Source organism: Vidua chalybeata, chromosome 7 (genome assembly GCF_026979565.1).
Source record: "Vidua chalybeata isolate OUT-0048 chromosome 7, bVidCha1 merged haplotype, whole genome shotgun sequence".
NCBI classification, from domain to species: Eukaryota; Metazoa; Chordata; class Aves; order Passeriformes; family Viduidae; genus Vidua; species Vidua chalybeata.
The window spans coordinates 2,753,902-2,771,389 of record NC_071536.1 but is presented as its reverse complement, the minus strand read 5'-3'; the positions used below and the strand labels follow the sequence as shown (position 1 = coordinate 2,771,389).

The window sequence follows — 17,488 nt, the reverse complement described above, 5'->3', positions numbered from 1 at the left end:
ACAGCTGTTGGTGAGCAAAGTGTTTCATCATCTGCTTGAATTCTGAGTGCTTGCCCAAGTCCATGGATGTCGGTGGGATTGAAGCACGGTGATGTCAGAGAGCGACAGGATTAGCTTTAAAAATAAGCAGGGATGGAAGAACTTGGCTAAATCAGGCTCTGAAAATCCTAGGGGAAAAAAAAAAAAAAAAAACACACACAAAACCAAAACTAAAGGCACTCTAGCGGCACTCTGATCACTTGGCCAAAAAAGCAAGTGCAGTGGTTTTGCCTTACTTGGTGTGTCAGAAAATAACATCAAAAAGTGAAAAGTCTTCCACAGCTCTTCAAAAATAACAGCCAGCACCTGGAACCTCAAAGCTGCTGGAAGTCCAGGAGTCACAGGCAACCTCCCCTCTCCTGCATTTTGCCAAGGGCAGAGCCCTCGCCGCCCTCTCCAGGTTCCTCCTGTCAGGTGTCATTTTATAGGGAGCACGCTCCTCACAGGAGAGCCAGGGCCAATTCCCTTTTAGCTACAAAACCTAGATTTTGCTTGGTGTTCAGGCATTAAAAATCTGCACAATACAAAACCACCTCCCTAGAACACAGCAAGCAGAGCTGGGAACCTCAGATCAAATCAGCAGAAGGTCGAGGTGCTTGCCATGATTAATTGGTGTCTGCCACCAGTCCAAGCAGGTGATCCAAGAGATGTGATTGCAGATTGCAGTTGCTGTGGCCAGCAACTCCTTGGAGATGCAGCTGTCCAGGTGATCCATCACTCACTGAAATGAGACAGGCTGGGAGAACTGGGATTGTTCAGCCTGGAAAACAGAATGTTCTGGGGAGACCTTAAAGCACCTTCCAGTGCCTGAAGGGGTTCCAAAAGTGCTGAAGAAGGACTCTGGATAAGGGGAAATAGTTTCCAACTGCCAGAGGGTGGGGTTAGATGGAAGAAATCCTTCCCTGTGAGGGTGGGAAGGCCCTGGCACAGGGTGGCTGCCCCTGGATCCCTGGAAGTGACCAAGGCCAGGTTGGACGGGGCTTGGAGCAACCTGGGCTAGTGGAAGGTGTCCCTGCCCATGGCATGGGTGGAATGGAATGATCTTCAAGCTCCCTTCCAACCCAAAGCATGTTATGACTTAGGAAAGCAAAGCTCTGCAGTTTTCATCCTGTTATGGAGGAGTCTGTGGCAACATGTCGGTGTCAGGCAAAATGCAGCACCGAGAGCCAGACCATTATTTAACTGCTTTGGTTTGCATTTATATTTTGTTTAACTGCCTGAACTACAGCAGTATGTTCTTTTTTCTCCAAAAGCACAAGTTTTTACTAATGGGGGTAGGGGAGATAAAAAATCCTGAATCTCTCACAGCCTTTCCCTATTGACTTTGGGAACACAGGCTGAAAGCACCCTCCCTTTCTCTTAAGGCTTCCCTTTCCAGCTGTGAGGCAGATGGAAGCTGACACCCAGCTCTGCCTACTCAAATCAACGGAGAAATTAAAAACAAAAAGTGAAAAACTCCAGTTGGAAGCTTTGAGTGCTGAGAAGACACAGGTTTGGGAATGAGAGAGAAGGCCAAGAAGGCAAAGTGCAGATTGTATCGGGTGGGGGAGCATTTTGATTGCACAGCAAGTATCAGAATGGGACAAAGGGAAACATTTCTCCAGTTGCACAAGAGTCGGTTTGCGTGCAGCGGGAGCGAGGTGGGAGCAGCCTCACGCACACACAGAGAACAGTGCCAGGAGCTCAAACACCCACCCAGCCACGCCACAGCCCGGCACAGCCCTGGAGGAAGGCAGGCTGTGATCCTTGAAGTGTCTGAAGGGGAAGCTGAGCTTCCTGAGGGATGAACAGGCAGCGCCCGCTTCCTCCCTCTGCCAAGACAGACAGCCCTGTGTCCTGTCCCAGTCGTGTTCCTCGCTGCATTGCTGGGATGGTGGATGGAGGATGGATGGATGGATGGATGGATGGATGGATGGATGGATGGATGGATGGATGGATGGATGGAGGAACGAGCCCCTGTGCTAACAAAAGGAATAAACAGATGACTGCATCAGGAGTCACCTCTGAAATGGCAGCAGAAAGGAAACGAGCGGCGCATTTCCAGCAGGCAGCGGCCGCGGTGCTGCCCGGCTTCACTTCCCCCAGCAGCAGGGAACAATCAGGTCATTTAATGCCAAGCCCTGCCTCCAGCAGCGTCAGCAGCCTCAGGGAAGCCCCAGGGCTGCTCTCCTGTCCAGCTCTGTCCTGTCCTGTCCGGTCTGGAACAGACGCACGATGAGGAAGAGAGCAGGGAGAAGCAGCCTCGCACTGCAGGGCAGGAAAGGTTCTCGTGCTCACAGGCAGCTCCAGGAAACCAGAATCCTCCTCTGCACAAGGATGGAGCGAGTCAGAGGTGCCCCGAGCTGAGGAAACTGCTCAGGGGGTGGGACAGCCAGTGCTAGAGAAACTGTGGCAGAAAAAAACTGACCTCTTAGAAGTGGAGAAAGAAGGAAGAGAAGTGCACGGAGAGGCTGCCAGGGCAACCACAGCTCCTGCTTCCCCTAGCCTAGCCTAAACCACTAAACCAAGCAATGAAGGAGAAATCACAGCTCAGGACTTCCCTTCCTCCTCCACAGCACCCACCTGTTAGTTCAAAGGTTCATGAGATATTATATTTTTATTGCAAAAAGCCACTCGTGGGCTGGTTTCCATCTCTGCTGCAGCTCCAAGGCTGCATTTTCAGCTTCAGCACCACAGCAGTAAGGACCAAACTGAAGACGAAGATTTTCCAGCATAAAGCTGAACTTCTTGGGCTGTCACAGGCCTCTAGCATCTGTGGTTTGAGGCAGCACACGCTGAAAGCTTTGTGAAAAGCCAGGAGGGATCTGTGTTTTCCAGGCCCTGTCCGGCGCGGGGACGCTGCCGTCAGCTCTCGCTTCCTGACAAGTGACAGTGAGCAGCTCTGATTCAGAGAGACAACCCAAAGCACACAGTGCTTCACGTGGCCTTCTTCAGCTGGGCCACCCAGGCTTTTAACCATTCTCTGGCTTTGTCCACCCAAAGACACAATCACGGAGTCATTTAGGATGGAAAATGCTTCTGAGATCATCGAGTCCAACCTGTGACCGATCCCCACCTTGTCACTCTGAGCACTGAGTGCCACATCCAAGCATTCCTTGGACAGCCCCAGGGATGAAGGAGAGAGGTGCAGCAGGAGAAAGGTTTAAGGTCTCATTCACCTGCATGGCAGGGCATTTTCTGTCAATCCCAGCAAGCTTTCCCAAAGCCAAGCAATAATACAGCAATTCCAGCAGGATCCACTGAGGAAAGAGCTGGCAGAGCAATCAATTTGCTATTTTCAATGCAATGAGAGCTTTCAGGAGAAATCAATTGGTGGTGGAATTAGGAATATGACCTGTGTAGCCAGTAATTATAGAAGATAGGTCTCCCCTTCACAGTTCATTTCCATCTTACCCTTTCCACTAAATAAAGGTGTTACCCATGGATGTTATTTGCTGCTTCTTAATCTGCTGTCAGAGACATTACTGCCATTTATTTGAGAGCGTGCCAGAATGTGACCATGAGGAGGATAACATCAAGCCCTGAGCCAGAAATCCTGCCTGGAGCAGCTAAGCAGGCAGCAAACAAGATTTTTTTCAGAGACACTGATTTTTACATAAACATTATTCCAAAACTTCTCCTGTCCTCACAGCGCACTCTCAGATTAGCAATGAGACGTGAACATGGCAAGGGTAGGTTTTGACAGGAGCCATGCTATGGAAATCTGCATCAGCAGCAAGTGGCAAGCTGGGGACAGAGAGAAGAAAGCAAGGAGCTGGAATTAGGATGATGGGATCCCCTCCCACCTTTGTTTGCTTCCATGGGAAAGAGCCCTGCTGGGTGTAAAACCACTAAATGTTACAGGCCGGTAAGAAATAAAAAATTCATTAAATCGTAAATCTTTTGGAAAGGGGATCTACTGGGGAGATTATATTCACTTCTCATGGACATATTAATTCAACGGTGGCATATCATATTGTTCTCTGCAGGGGAAAAAAGACATATTGTTTTAAAGTCTGATATTTAGAGCGGTCCTTGAGGAAGGAAAGCAAATATAATCTTGGCAAGGAAAACCGAGTGCATGAGCACCGAGGAAGGGACATTAAATGCAGGGCCCAAGTCCCAGCTGCTGCAAGTCAGCGTGGTTTGACTGCAGTTCTTGGAGCTGAGCCCGTGCATGGGAGCTGAGAGTGAAGGTCACCTCCATTTAGCCACAACTCCTTGAAAATGTTAAGTAAGTGAACACAAAGGGTAATTTTTTTACTGTGAACAGTCACTGTTTGCCCACCAGCAAACAGGTGAGAAGACAAAGACATTACAGCTGCTTTCATTTGATGTTTGGTGGTTGGGAACTGTCTGGTCATCTCCTTCTGGATTGCTTCTGGCTCAGCAGGGGAAATTGCCAAGCTCTCCTGGCTCTCAGTCCAGCCAGACACTCAGGATTTGAGGAGAGCTCAGTAACCACCTGCAGAACATGGGCTCTCCAAAGCCCTGCTCCAGCTGCTTCCCAGCCTAGGCTTCCTACATGCCTGGTCTCCATTCTCCAGGAGGCTCCAGTGGCACATGTCAGATGCTCCTGCTGCAGATCCAGCTCCATCTCCTGCCTAAATTGCCTCATATGGAGGCAAATAAAGCTCTGCCTCCCTGGAGAGACCTCTCCTGGCAGACACCTTGCACACAGCGAGGTCTCCTCACGGAGGCTGCTTCCACAGTGTGGGGTGGGACTGGCTGCAGGCCCCCTTCCACAGGTACGGTCACACTCCACCTTTGGCTTCCCACCTGTCTCCTGATCACACAAATCTTGTGTTCCTCTGAAAGAGGAACATCCCTGCTCCCTTTTTTCCTCCCTGCCTGTCTCCTGGAGTGTATCTTTCCTCAGGAGAAACCTGTGGATTGTAAAAATAACACCTCAGGGAATAGCTACAGGAAGGTTTTCAGCAGACACACAACTCAGTGTACAGAAACTGCTCGTGCCCATGGCCTTCCCCTGTGCTAACTCACCAACCAAAGGAGTTTATTCCAGGGGAGCAAGGGGAGAGCACAGCTTAAGCTCCCCACACAAGATAACAGGGACCGCTGAGCGACTCTTGCGCCATAAAACAATCGGTGCCTGTTTGACCCCGTCACACTCTCAGCCAGCTCAGGCACAGATAACCCAACCTGAGCCACCAGAAAAGATGGGATTTGCTTATCACTCAGACTGCATAGACCACTCTGCCCAGGAGAGCTCACACATACAAGCTCCTGCAGGACTTCCAGCTCTCCTTCCCTTGGCTGGGCTCTCTCACTGACAGCTTTCCCAGCATCCATCCCAACGAGGTGTGAAATTTGAAGCGCCACCAAAGTGCACACGGGGCTGTTCCTGGGTAATTACATGAGGAGATAAAGTAAAAAAAGGGCTGATGAAACATTAACCACGAGCAGGCAGAACAACAAAGGCAGTGCACCCGAACCACAAAGTCTCTTAATGCAGCATTAAGTCAGCTGGACCTCAGTTGTGTATTTGCCATGTGGATTCAATACCTCCTTGAGATGGAAAACAGGAATAAGGCCCCATTTTTTTTCCACACCTGGGCCAGGCTCCTAGTTGAAACAGGCAGCTGATACCAGCCAAACACTTGGACATTTAATTTCTGTTGCTGAGGTCCGGAGCAATGGCTTTAGGTTCAAGGCACACTGGCAGCAGCTCATAGCCCAAAACCATAGGAAGCCAGAGAGTTTTTAAACTACTCAAATTATCCAATGTGAGCATGAGAAGGAGGCAATGTGGGCTTTAGCTTCTGTCCAGGGCCCCTGGAAACTTAATCCTAGATGATGACACCATTTCTTTTCTTTTTTTTTTTTTCACAGAAGAAATAAACAGTCTTTTGTACCAAACATAAGGCTGCCTTATTTTGAAGGAAGATTTATCACCCAGGCTAAATCCATGAGTTCATTCTGGTTTTGTCCCAAATCTTCAAAGCTGTGTTTTACACTTCAGGACACAGTATCAGCTGGTTCTGCCTCTGTGCCAGGCAGTCCCCAAAAGACATGCCACTTTTCCTTATAAAAAATAATAAAAGAATGCAGACCATCTCATCAGTTGCTTAAAGCCTGCAGAGCAAATTCCACACAGGCACATTAGAGCCATGCAAACACATCCGTAAGGACTGGCTTCCCTGCAGACCACAAACACCAGCAGTGTGTTGGGGCTTGGAGCGACCTGGTCTAGTCAAAGATGTCACTGCTTATGGCCAGGGGGTGGGACAAGATGAGCTTTAAGGTCCCTTCTCATCCTGGGATTCCGTGGTGACCCTGCTCAGTGAAGGGAAGTGACTGATGGGTGACAAAATCTGCTGAAATAAGGATTGCTCAGTGCCTTCCCTGCACCAACAGGGGCTCTGTTGTACTGAGCTGAAACCTTGAACTCATTACAATGTCACTCTGTCTCTGGATCCTATATCCTGTGGGGGAATCTTCTGGGAATGTATTTTGGTTCAGACTTGGGTCAAGGAGAGTTGACTTGACCTGAAAATAAATCCAGGCGATCTCGAGCTGAAGAGCCATTGACTACTGTTTGCAATACAATAAAGTGAGCAGATCAAACTCGGCTGAAAGCCAGGCTTAACATAAATCCAGGCAAAAAGGGGAACAAGAAGATTCATTCACCACCACGACAAAGGGGACTTTTTTTACACTGGCACAGTTCAGAGCAGCGACTGAAAAGCGCTTCCCAGGCAGCATTTTTAGTGTCCCATATGGTGTGTGCTGTTTAGCTGTGCTGGTATCTCCAACAGACTGGCAGCAAGATAAGAGTTACACCACTTGGATGTGTGTGAAAAAGAGGTTGTGGGATTTTATTTTTTTTTTTTAACCATTTTTAACGTCACTAGCAGGAGTTCCTCTGCTTGCACACAGGGCAGCTTTTGTGAGAGGTATTTTATATGGATCCCCAAGGAAGGGTCTCAGTGGCTGGGCTCTGAGCTCTATTGTGTGCACGTGTGTGTAATAACTTTCTGCAGCTTTTGGTTTGCAGTCCAGGTTGTACTCACTGCAGCTCCAGCATGAAATATTCTCCAGGCTCTCTGTACCACTACCTTCACTGAAGCTAGCCTCTCTCCTCTTCCAGGAGCTGTCAAAATGTTTGTTGGATAAAGCAAGTTTTGATCCAGCTGATAATTCCCAGATCCCTACCCACACTGCAACACATCCTCAGAAAAAGTGGACAGCCCCCCAGCTCTCCTCCTTCCCAGGGCTCAGCTCCAGAAGCAGCAGCTTGATCCACCAGCTCTTTGCCCACAACACAAATCCCACTCAGCAAATTTTCCAGCTCCTCAACGAGGCTGGTTGTCCAGCAACCACTCAGGAGGATCCTCTGCCCAGCCAGCAGCCCAAGCACAGTAATTTGGCCATTTTCCCAGAGTTCCAGCTTCACCAGCAAAGCTGTCCCACCAGGATCTAATGAACACATCCTCCAGAACAAGCTGTGGGTGACAACAACATCTAGTGATGCTTGGACAACACCTTTTTCTGTCCCTGCTAAGCCTCCTCAGAGTTCTCCTAGCCCAAGCTTTTACACATTTCCAAGCTAGAGCAGCTGGTTCATCTCTGGATAAATATCAAACGGAGTTTAGTCCTTCTGCTGGCATTCATTATCCACTCCATTTTACAATAAGGAGCTGGTCAAATCCCTGCAGCCTTCCCAGACAGAACCAGCCAGGGTAGCTGCTTTCAGGAGATGAAGGCAGCCTCTGTGGGAAGATATGGGTGCCAGATTCCTCATTTGAGTGCAACTATTTCTAAACACTCAGCTCAGGGAAAGCTGCATATTTATTTTTTTTATTGCATTAAAACCCATTTTATTAACCAACTGGTACTTTAATGTGGGTGATGCCTTTGTTTATAAAATAAATTATGCTGTTTCCTCGCATCTCCCACTGTGATTGCATGATTCCTGGTCAGATTGTATAATGTTTGATCTAAGAATGTATAAACTCCACTAAACAAAGCTGCAATAGAAAGCTAAATAATAAGTCGAGACTCCAACCTCTCTCAGGGAAAAAAAAAAAGGTGAGTTTGACAAAGTAACATGCTGAGAGAGCCTGGGAATCTTTCTGATGGAATAAAGTATTTTAAGAGGGACTGAATATTCCAACTCAGCATTTCCCATCTGCATCTTCTAAAAGTGACAGAAACTTCACCCCTGACACAAGCAAAATCTTCACAAATTGGGATTTCTTTTACAACTGTGTGAAAATTAACACTTTCACTTGCAATTAGCAGCATCACAGCCCTGCTCACACTTTTGCTGCAGAAACAAGCTGCACATGAATATTCACAGCCAGGCAATGCCATCTCGAAGAAACCAGTGCTGGGAAGGGCTTTACCTGTCTCTCCTTCAGACAGAGGAAAGGCACACATCAGTCCCTCCACAGGGGCTTTGCAGGTAGTTGTCACTGCTCATCTTGGAGAGCTCTGGGACAATCATGGAATGGTTGGAAGGGACCATAAAGCCCATCCAGTGCCACCCTCTGTCATGGGCAGGGACACCTTCCACTAGCCCAGGGTGCTCCAAGCCCTATCCAAGCTGGCCTTGGACACTTCCAGGGATCAGGGGGCAGGCACAGCTGCTCCAGGCACCCTGTGCCAGGGTCTGCCCACCCTCACAGGGAACAATTCCATCCCAATATCCCATCTAACCCTGCCCTCTGGCAGTAGGAAGCCATTCCTCCTTGTCCTGTCCTAAATGTCCTTGTAAAATCACTTCTTACCTGAGAAGAATTTGCTCTGCTGAGGCAGGTCTAAGCATTATGCATGTGGAAACTCAAGTATTTTTTTTAATGGACACATCTTTCCTTCCCAAAAAATACCCATCATCACAGTAGCTGAACTTCTCAACCCCTGTGTTTCTTTTCAGGACCATCTTAACACTCCTTTTTGTAAGTCAGCTCCACTTAGAACAGCAAAAACATGAGCAAAACCAGCCCTGGAGATTTTCCAGCCATCAGGAGAGGTCCCAGCAAAGAGAAGACCTGCCCAGTCTTTATCCACCACCTGCCCCTTCTCTGCTCAGGTGCCAAGTGCATTGCAGTCACAGTATGAGAGTCCTTTCTGCACAGCTCACACCACTAAAACCAGCTGGAAAAGAGAGAGAATTCTTGATTTTAATATCATAAGCTTGACATAAAGGGAGTTAAGCAGCTCTTTTTAATGTATCAGTCTTCAAAGTAAAGCTGTGGCTATTTCAACTCCATCTTTCCTGGCCAGTGCAATAAAGCCTGAAGGAGCACAAGAAATGCAGGAAAGGGAAGGCATTAAGGAGAAGGAGGTGAGAAAAACTCCAGTACTGCCTCATGGATAGTCCCATTTCTAAGCTCACTGCTTGTGGCCAAGCAGTGGAAGCCAAAATTATGAACTCATTTACCAACGAGACCTGGAGCAGAAGCTCTGCCTAGAACTTTAAAAATCCAAGTGAAATGTCATTCCTTGGTGATGTTCCATCCTCAAGCCAGTCTGAAGTCACCCCCAGGATCTGATGGGTGGCGTTCCATGATGTCCTGAAGAGCCAGAGGCCACCCTGCTCCACCCTTTCCAGGAATGATGGGCCCATCCTCCTCTTTCTGCAGGACCTTCCATTTCCAGGGCCTGCTCCAGCACCTTCCAGCTGCACCAAGGCACATAAGACAAAGAAAGTGCCCGTTTTCCACTGTCAAAAAGGAGATTCCCCGAGGCTCCTTTCCACTCTCTAAACAGCCAAAAAGTTGTTCTCCACCAGAAAAGAAACCTGGAGCTGATCTGAAGCCCATCAGCGGAAATTGGTGGAGCCCTCGCTGTCCTCAAGGAAGCCAGGAGAGCGGAAAGCAGAGAACCACACTCCTCGGAGCTTAAAATATTTACTTAAAGCTGGATGCCAGGAAGGTGAACCAAAATAATGCTTGAAAAGACAGAGTGGCTATTTAAGGGATGGAAAGACAGATTGTAATTACAGGGTCATGGGATAAATTTAACATGGCTCATCTGAAACAAATTGAGAACCGATTAGGCACCCAAAATGAAACAAACACCTTTAAGTCCTTTATTAACTCTTGCTTGGAGTAGCAGAGGAAATTCACTTTTAAAAGCAAATGCCTTCTCACTTTGCAGAGAATTTTATAGGGATGAATCAGGTACTAAAGTTCTTGCCAGCAGTTGTTTTGCTTGGCTGCCTTAAAAGCAAACAAATAAACAAACCAAAAACCCCCAAACAACTTGATTGAAACTTCAGGCTAGTCCTGGAAAACTCCCAGCCCACCAGTAGAGCTGGCGGGGAATGTTCCAACAGGCAGATTTTGGGCAGAAGAAAGGTTTTCTGCCGAAAAAAAATGTCGAGTTTCATGGAAATATCGTCATGGAAATATTTTCAGTTTTCCAGCAGGATAAAAATTGAAGGAACAACAGCTTAATTTTCAAGGTTAAGTCATCGTTTGGTCTAGATCAGCTGCTGTTCCCCACCCTTTGTGGGTCAAACTTTCTGTTGGAGTTCCCTTAACATGATTCATCCAACCCTCTCCCAGGAGAGACATTGCTTCCTTGGCATCCCTCCTGTATCCTGAGAAACACAGTCCAGCCAGAGGAGAATGGAGGCAGCTGCTCCAGGCTCTTGCACAGAAACAGGAGGACTTAATCATGCTCTTGACACAAAAAAGAAAAGGATCCATTTGGTTTCGAAGCCAAGCTGCAATGATGAGTCAAGCACGGCGCTGTAATCAGCACACACCCACCGCGGGCTCCAGAAGCGAGGGAGGGTAATTTATGGGTTATTACAGGGAACCAGGAGACAGCAGGATTGCCACCAGGCCAGCTGCCACTTCTGCCAGTCCCTCTAAATCCTCTGGATCCCCCAACAAGCTGTGAATGGCCAGATGGATGAAGGAGAGGGCAAAAGGCACCTCCAACCGTTCTGCAAGACCTTCACCGAGCAGCCCGCTGTTGAGCAAGAGGCCCACACATGATGACTGGTCTTGCAAAACAGACATTACACACACTCTCGGGGCTTTCCCAGGCTAACAAGACATTTTGGCTCATCCTTCAGGATTTGGCATGAAGTACTTATTAGCACAGACAGGTGTTTGGGTAGCAGGGGTGGCCAGCCACGGCAGGGCAAACATCTGGTGCCCACGACCAGTCGCTCCAGAACAGCTCCTTGTGCCCTGGACATGCTGGGAAGTCAGAGAAAACCCAAGATGGATTTAGGACAGCCCCTGGGACTCGGCATTGGTCTCACAGTGTGTTTGCACAGAGCATTGGTCTCACACTGTGTTTGGGCTGCAGCTATCAGTAACTCCTGGGACTGCCCAGGAGTTCAGGGCAGGTCAACACGCCATGAACAATTCCTGTGCTCCAGAGATCAACATTCAGCAGTGACTGGTATTTACTTCATACCCTGAGTCATACGACCACTGTTAGTTCTGCATCAGCTCATTTAAGCAGACAGGGGTATGCTGATGGTATCTCAACCCCTCAAGACTTATTTTGTCAAAGGACCCCCACGCCCTGCCTTACCTTCAAGGATTCACTGGCATTCAGCCTGGAGGAGCAGTGAGCTAGAAATCCCAAAGTGGAGGCAGAAATAAATATTCCTCTCTGTTTACTCACTGAAGTGCAGTCTCTTGGCTTTCCCACTCAAGAAAAACTTATCTTTGTAAGATTTCAACCAGCATTTACATCCCCATAACAAATCCACACAGAACTTGAATGAGCCAGATTAAATGGCTACAAGTGTTTTTGAGGTCATTGAAGTCAACAGAGCAAATTTCCTGTTGGGCTTCTCTCAGATAATGTAAAAACAAAGCCATTTATTTACTCTCAAAAAGTATCTGGGATGACATAAGCCTGCTCTCACCAGCAAGAGGCAAGTGGGGCTTGTAATCCCTTGCATACATTTGGTCATTGAGGTCTTCTCTGAGTTACAAGTGGAACTTCACACTTTGGGACAGCTGCTTTTGGAATCCTTTAGGACATGATGCTACCAGCTCAGCATCAGCCTATCAAGTACTTGAACAGAAACAACACAGCTGAGAATGAAGAGGATTCAATAAGCAAAATTACCACGTTTAAAACCTTTTCAGGCGTTTCAAACCTGCCACATAGGTTCAGGAAATTCTGAGGCTCATTCCTACCTTCTTTTTCTCCTTCCTGCAGGTGATGTGGGGGTTTTCATGTGAGCCTGATACATGTCAATGCCATCTGTAAGGACCCTCGTTCCTGGATATTCACAAATGTTTTATTGCACAGCTGAAAAATGTGAGAAGGAATAAATTAAGAAGCATCTTGAGCAATCACGCACTCTTATGAGGCACATAAGATACTTTTAGGAAAAATGTACAACTACATTACAAAGCCCCTTGTTCTTCAAAGTGATGCTGATGCTGCAGAAAATGATAAATCAATACTGCAGAGAGCTTTCAAAACTGCTTGTTCCTTAGGGTTTATGAGGGGGCTGTGATGTCCAAGTTAAACGTAGGGGTTGCATGCCTCCAAACCTATGTTCTTGCCTTCTGTGGGCTTTAGGCTGCCAAATCAAATGCAGAAATAGCTTCAAAAAGGGTTCAGAAGATGTAGGCGCACCCCAAGAAGCTGAGACATTGTGCCTGCTCTTACAGACACAAAGCCATCTGAAGTACTGAGGGGCAGCAAAGCTTTGACACACGGAGAGTCACAAGCTGCTGGTGACACGGAGCTATTGGCAGCTGCCCAGCTCATTATGCCCAGCCATCCTTTGAAGGCTATCATTCTGTGGAACAGAAATCAATACCCCACACACTGCTACGAGCTGAGCCCGGGGGCTGGGACATTGGATCACCGGGAAAGCAAGGAAGGGGAACGCTGGGAGCGGGATAACACACAGGGAGCAAGCACAGCCTTGCCTGATCCTGAAATATGGAGTGAAAAAGGGGAGCTAGGAATATAAAACCCTCAGGTTCCTGCTGCAGGGAGCCTGGCTTGGGGTCCCTCCACACAAAGGCAGGTGCTGCTGATGGGTCCTTGCCATCAGCCTGTGTGGCCAGGCTGATGTCATCAGCCCCGTGTCAGACTGAGGGCTCTTACAAACACTGCCTCCGCTCCAAAGCGACCATCACTTCATACAAAAGCACTCCTTTATCTTCACAACATCGTCCCAAATTGCACAGGAAACACACCTTCCAGGGAAGCATTTTAATATTGATCACCCCCGGGGATCTGTGTCAGCAATGGATGAAGAAAGGCTTTAAGCACATCCGACAGGATCACTGTTGTCCAAGGCTTTGGATCTCTTTGTTGCCCTATCAAGACACTGCTCCGACCCGCTGGGCTCGTACCCCTCAATGCCAGGGGCTGGCTCCAGCTGCTTTTCATCGCTGTCTAAGAAATTATCACAGGAGACTTCATGCAATTAGGCCTCAAAAATGGGGATGTCAGTCCTCCAGGGGAACTAAGCCTGCTTCATGAAAGCCACTTCAGCCTTTGCTTTCGCTGCACAAGGTGGTTTTTTTTACCCTGAGGATTTCTATCAAAGTGAGACACTAGTCAAGACACAGCAAGCCACTGTAGTTTTACCTCTTTGTAGCTTATCAAGGTGAATGTCAGTGGAAAAAAAAAAAAAAAATCTCAGAGGTGACCAGGCACAGAGATGGCCATCTAAAGTTACATACTTTGGTACAAGAAAAATAAAAAACCCACCCCTCTGTTTTTAGTAAAAGCAAACCTGGTCTGTCTCAGCGCCAGGACTCCGTTCAGAAATCGGCGACGGGAGCGTAATGAGCTGCACAAAGGCAGCCCTGTCACACCTCGCTGCTCCTCCCTGCAGACTGAAACCTCTCTCAGGATCCTCAGCCTGGCTGAAGGCACCTTCCAGCCCCCATTCCCAGTGTCCTGGTGCCTGGCCTGGGGAAGGGTGTGTTTCAAGGCCATGCTTCTCAGGGTAGCTCCAGCATCTCGCAGGAATTGAAGCAGGGGCTGCAAGCTGCTGGTCCTGCACACAAGGAATGCCAGGGGGAGGATGGATAGGGATGATATTTGTTCTGAATGTATGTGCTGCAGAAGCCTGCTTCAAACCCAGCTGTGCAAACAGAGGAAGCAAGGAGAGGTGTCTCTGGTGAAGGCCAGCTCTGTGTGGACGGTGGATGAGGGAAATTCAAGGCTCTGGATAGCACACTCCTTTTTCCTCCTCCATCCATTCCCGACCCTCCCTGATCTCTGCAGCCTCTCAGCTTGAAGACAAACGTGGGGCATCCCCAGAATTAAAAGCCTGCCATGTTAGGACTGCTTTGACTAATCCCTGCTGAAGCCAGGCTGCTACATCTGGCATGTTCAACCCACCTGGACTGGAGCTCCAAATCAAGGTGATGCTCCCATCTCAGCAGCCCGTGCTGAAATCCCAAGGCTCACAGGATTAAGGAGAGGAGACAGGAGCTGTCACTTCACCACTTCCCTTAGCATCTTCCTCTGAAGAGCTTAAGGCTTCTTACTTGGCCAAAACGTCTCCTGCATTTTCTCTGGTTGTGAAAAACAGCAACAAATTGAGACAAGGTGAAGAACTAAAGATTTCTAAAGTTGCAGCTGACATTCCCACTGGAGAGATCCAAGCTATTCCCAAAACGGAAACAGTTCCATCCTGAGGGAAAAAACCCTACTTCTTGCATTTTGGCTGGACTGGACTCGTACAATATTTATATTCACAGGCAATTTTTGCCTATGCAGCACCTGCTCACCCAGACCATCCATCACTCTCCTGCTACCCAGGCATTCCAGAAAATAAATTGGATAAATGTGGTCCAATCCTTCCTTTTTTTCCTCCTGGATATGACACTTAATTCCACACTGAAAACAAAGAAAAGCTAAATGTCTTTCAGTGTGAATGACTGCAGGATTTCACTGCATCCAAAATATTTCCTAAACATCTTCACTCAGCAAACAAGGACTGAGCTTGTAACTTCTTATGGTGTTTTACATTTTTATTGTGTCTCTGAAATGAAGACATCATAAAACAAGTTACTCTTGATCCCTTTTTTTCCCTAACTCTGTGTTCAGGGGAAGCAACAGGATGACCTAAAATACAAATTTACAGATAAAATTCATATTTAGCTTTATGGAGGGTTAAAGCTCTTAATTGCTGGACATTTTGACAGAGATATTTCCTTACTGTGGCTGATCCAATCTGCAAAATTTCCTTTCATTTTCAGTCTGGGTACAAAATCTCAATGATCCAGGGCATAGAAATATTTGTAAAATGTCCATTTTTTTTTTTTTTCTGGCCCTCACCAACACACTGGAATTGTCAGAAAACAAGATAGAAGATGAGAAATTGATTCTTGGCTGAGCTACAATTAAGTTGTAGCTTTCCCTTCACTTCCAGAGCTTTATTAGGCAGATTTTATTTGATGAAATCAATTATACGGCACGCTGGAGAGAAGTTAGGGAATTAGCTTTGCTTATGCTAATGCCTGTCACTCCGGGGTGGTTTTGCCTGGGAAGAAGGTGTGGAATTTAATGTGATTTATTTAGGAACAAGTCTCATTATTCCAGGAGGGGAAGATGGCTGCAGGGAGGAAAGGTGAGGGCAGGACCATCACCTGTGGCATTGCTCATTTCCTAACATATTTTCCCCCCAGCACACAGAAGTCTTGTGGACATTTTGAACACTGGGAGGGGCAGGGAGATGTCAAGGCCTTCTGGAGCTTTTCATTGGGGTGGTTTCACCTCTTGCTGGACTAACTCTTGGCTTCCTTATTTCCAGTTCTATTAATATAATACCAGCACTAGAATACTGCAAAAGGGCCTGACAGAGCCTGTGCCAGTGGGGAGAAATTGTTTTCTCTTCTACAAATGGGGCACCCACCTGAATCCAGCACCTGTGCTAAGGGCACAGATTTTCACTGTTGCTATTAACCTATCTCATCTTGAGATCCTTTGGAATTAAGCACCTCTGGAGAGGAGGGAAAGCCTTTCAGTACCCATTTGGCACTGGACAAAATCAAAGGCAAGTCCAAAGGCTTCACCTGATTCCAGAAGGGGACAATTATCTGCTAATGATGGTACCTGCAAGGCACCTGGTGACACTGAGCTGGATACAAAGCTTAGGAAGCACAGCTGGTGTGAGTGCCACCTCTCCTTCCAACTGCATCACTCAGACTGGTAAAAACTGGAGACACTGGTGGTAAGAGGGCCCTTCCTCAGATGACTGGATTTGACACAGAAATCTCTCAAAAATTGCTCAAGTGTCCTCTTGCAAACCAAGGTTTCAGAGGCTTCCAGCACTTCTTGATAAAGCAACACATTTCCAGAAAAGGCAAAACCAAACGAGCAAAATCAAACGTGAGGCTTTGTTTGCCTTAGAGCACAGGAACCAGCCCCCAGAAATGAAACCTTATCTGGTGCCTCTAACTAAGGCTGGATCCCTGTCTTTGCCTTGCTCCCAGATTTTCCTCCACACAGGCTGGCCTCTGAAGAGTCCTCCTGTGGCCACATGAAAGGTTTTTCACACCCTGCATGGCACCAGCCTTTAATGCAGCCCAAAATCAGGCCCACTTTTAGATCCCTTCCTGCTGGATCAGAGCTCAGGCTGCTCAGCCTTGAGTCTCCAACACGGAGCCTAAATGTACCGTGAAAAAATCTGGAAACAGAGGCACTTAGGCTTTTAATAAATGGGGATTTACTTAGTTTGAAGCTCAACATCAGATTTCTGCTGTACTTAAAGTAAATACCATCCATGAATGAAGAAAACATGGGTTGTTTGGTTTTTTTTATAAAAATAAACACACAAGAAATTTAAAAGCTACAGCTTGTAGCTTTCTAAGGATAGCTTTTAATAAGTTGTACATGTACCCACTTTAAGGCATGGAAATGGATTTGACTGTTCCAGAGCTTTTTCTCCAGTTTGATAGAAATGCTGCCAAGTTCAGACTGCCCAAAGTGAGACACATCAGGGATGTCCCCACAGCTTGGCACTGTGTGGGTCCCTGCTGGGGGCACATGCAACCACACAGACCAAGCACAGAGTGGGGAGCAAGGCTGAGAAGGTGATGGAAATCTTAAAAAAAGGGAAGGAAAAAACAACAACCAAAGCTTCCTGATGGCTTTCCCAGCTGATATCAAATACCAGCACCAGCTGGTTGCTGGTGGATGGAGTCCACACCAAAGTGAGGGGTCTGGTTTCTGTCAGCCACAGCAACAGGGAACGGGCCGAGCCCCATAAAAGGGCTGCAGCAGTTTTTGGGGAAAGCATTCCCAAGGAAAGCAGACTCTCCTTCCCACATGCCAGCCAGGGACACCTGCTTCTCACCAGCACTTCTGTGGTGACCAAGGATGGCATGTGAGGGCACACAGTGCCAAAGGCTGCTGACCACAGAGAGGGAGCAGGCGCTCCTGTGTCTCCAACAGCAGAAAGTAACACAAATCCCCATGGACTGAACCCATTCACAAGTGTTTTAACCTCATTTCCACCACTGCATTCCCCTTCCCAGGCTTCTCCAGC

At 47.6% G+C, this 17,488-nt stretch overlaps 1 protein-coding gene across 3 annotated transcripts in view; it reads right to left on the bottom strand.

Moving 5' to 3' along the window:
* The window catches only part of ACKR3 (atypical chemokine receptor 3), a 43,252-nt gene that overhangs the window by 7,757 nt on the left and 18,007 nt on the right, over nucleotides 1-17,488 (bottom strand). For 2 of the 3 annotated variants that reach the window (XM_053947737.1, XM_053947740.1), the window contains 2 exons: nucleotides 14,335-14,510; nucleotides 12,156-12,270 (listed from right to left, as the gene is read on the bottom strand). The gene's annotated coding sequence lies outside the window, so the exon portion shown is untranslated. The remainder of the gene's footprint in view (nucleotides 1-12,155; nucleotides 12,271-14,334; nucleotides 14,511-17,488) is intronic. The other variant, XM_053947738.1, reaches the window with a different exon arrangement.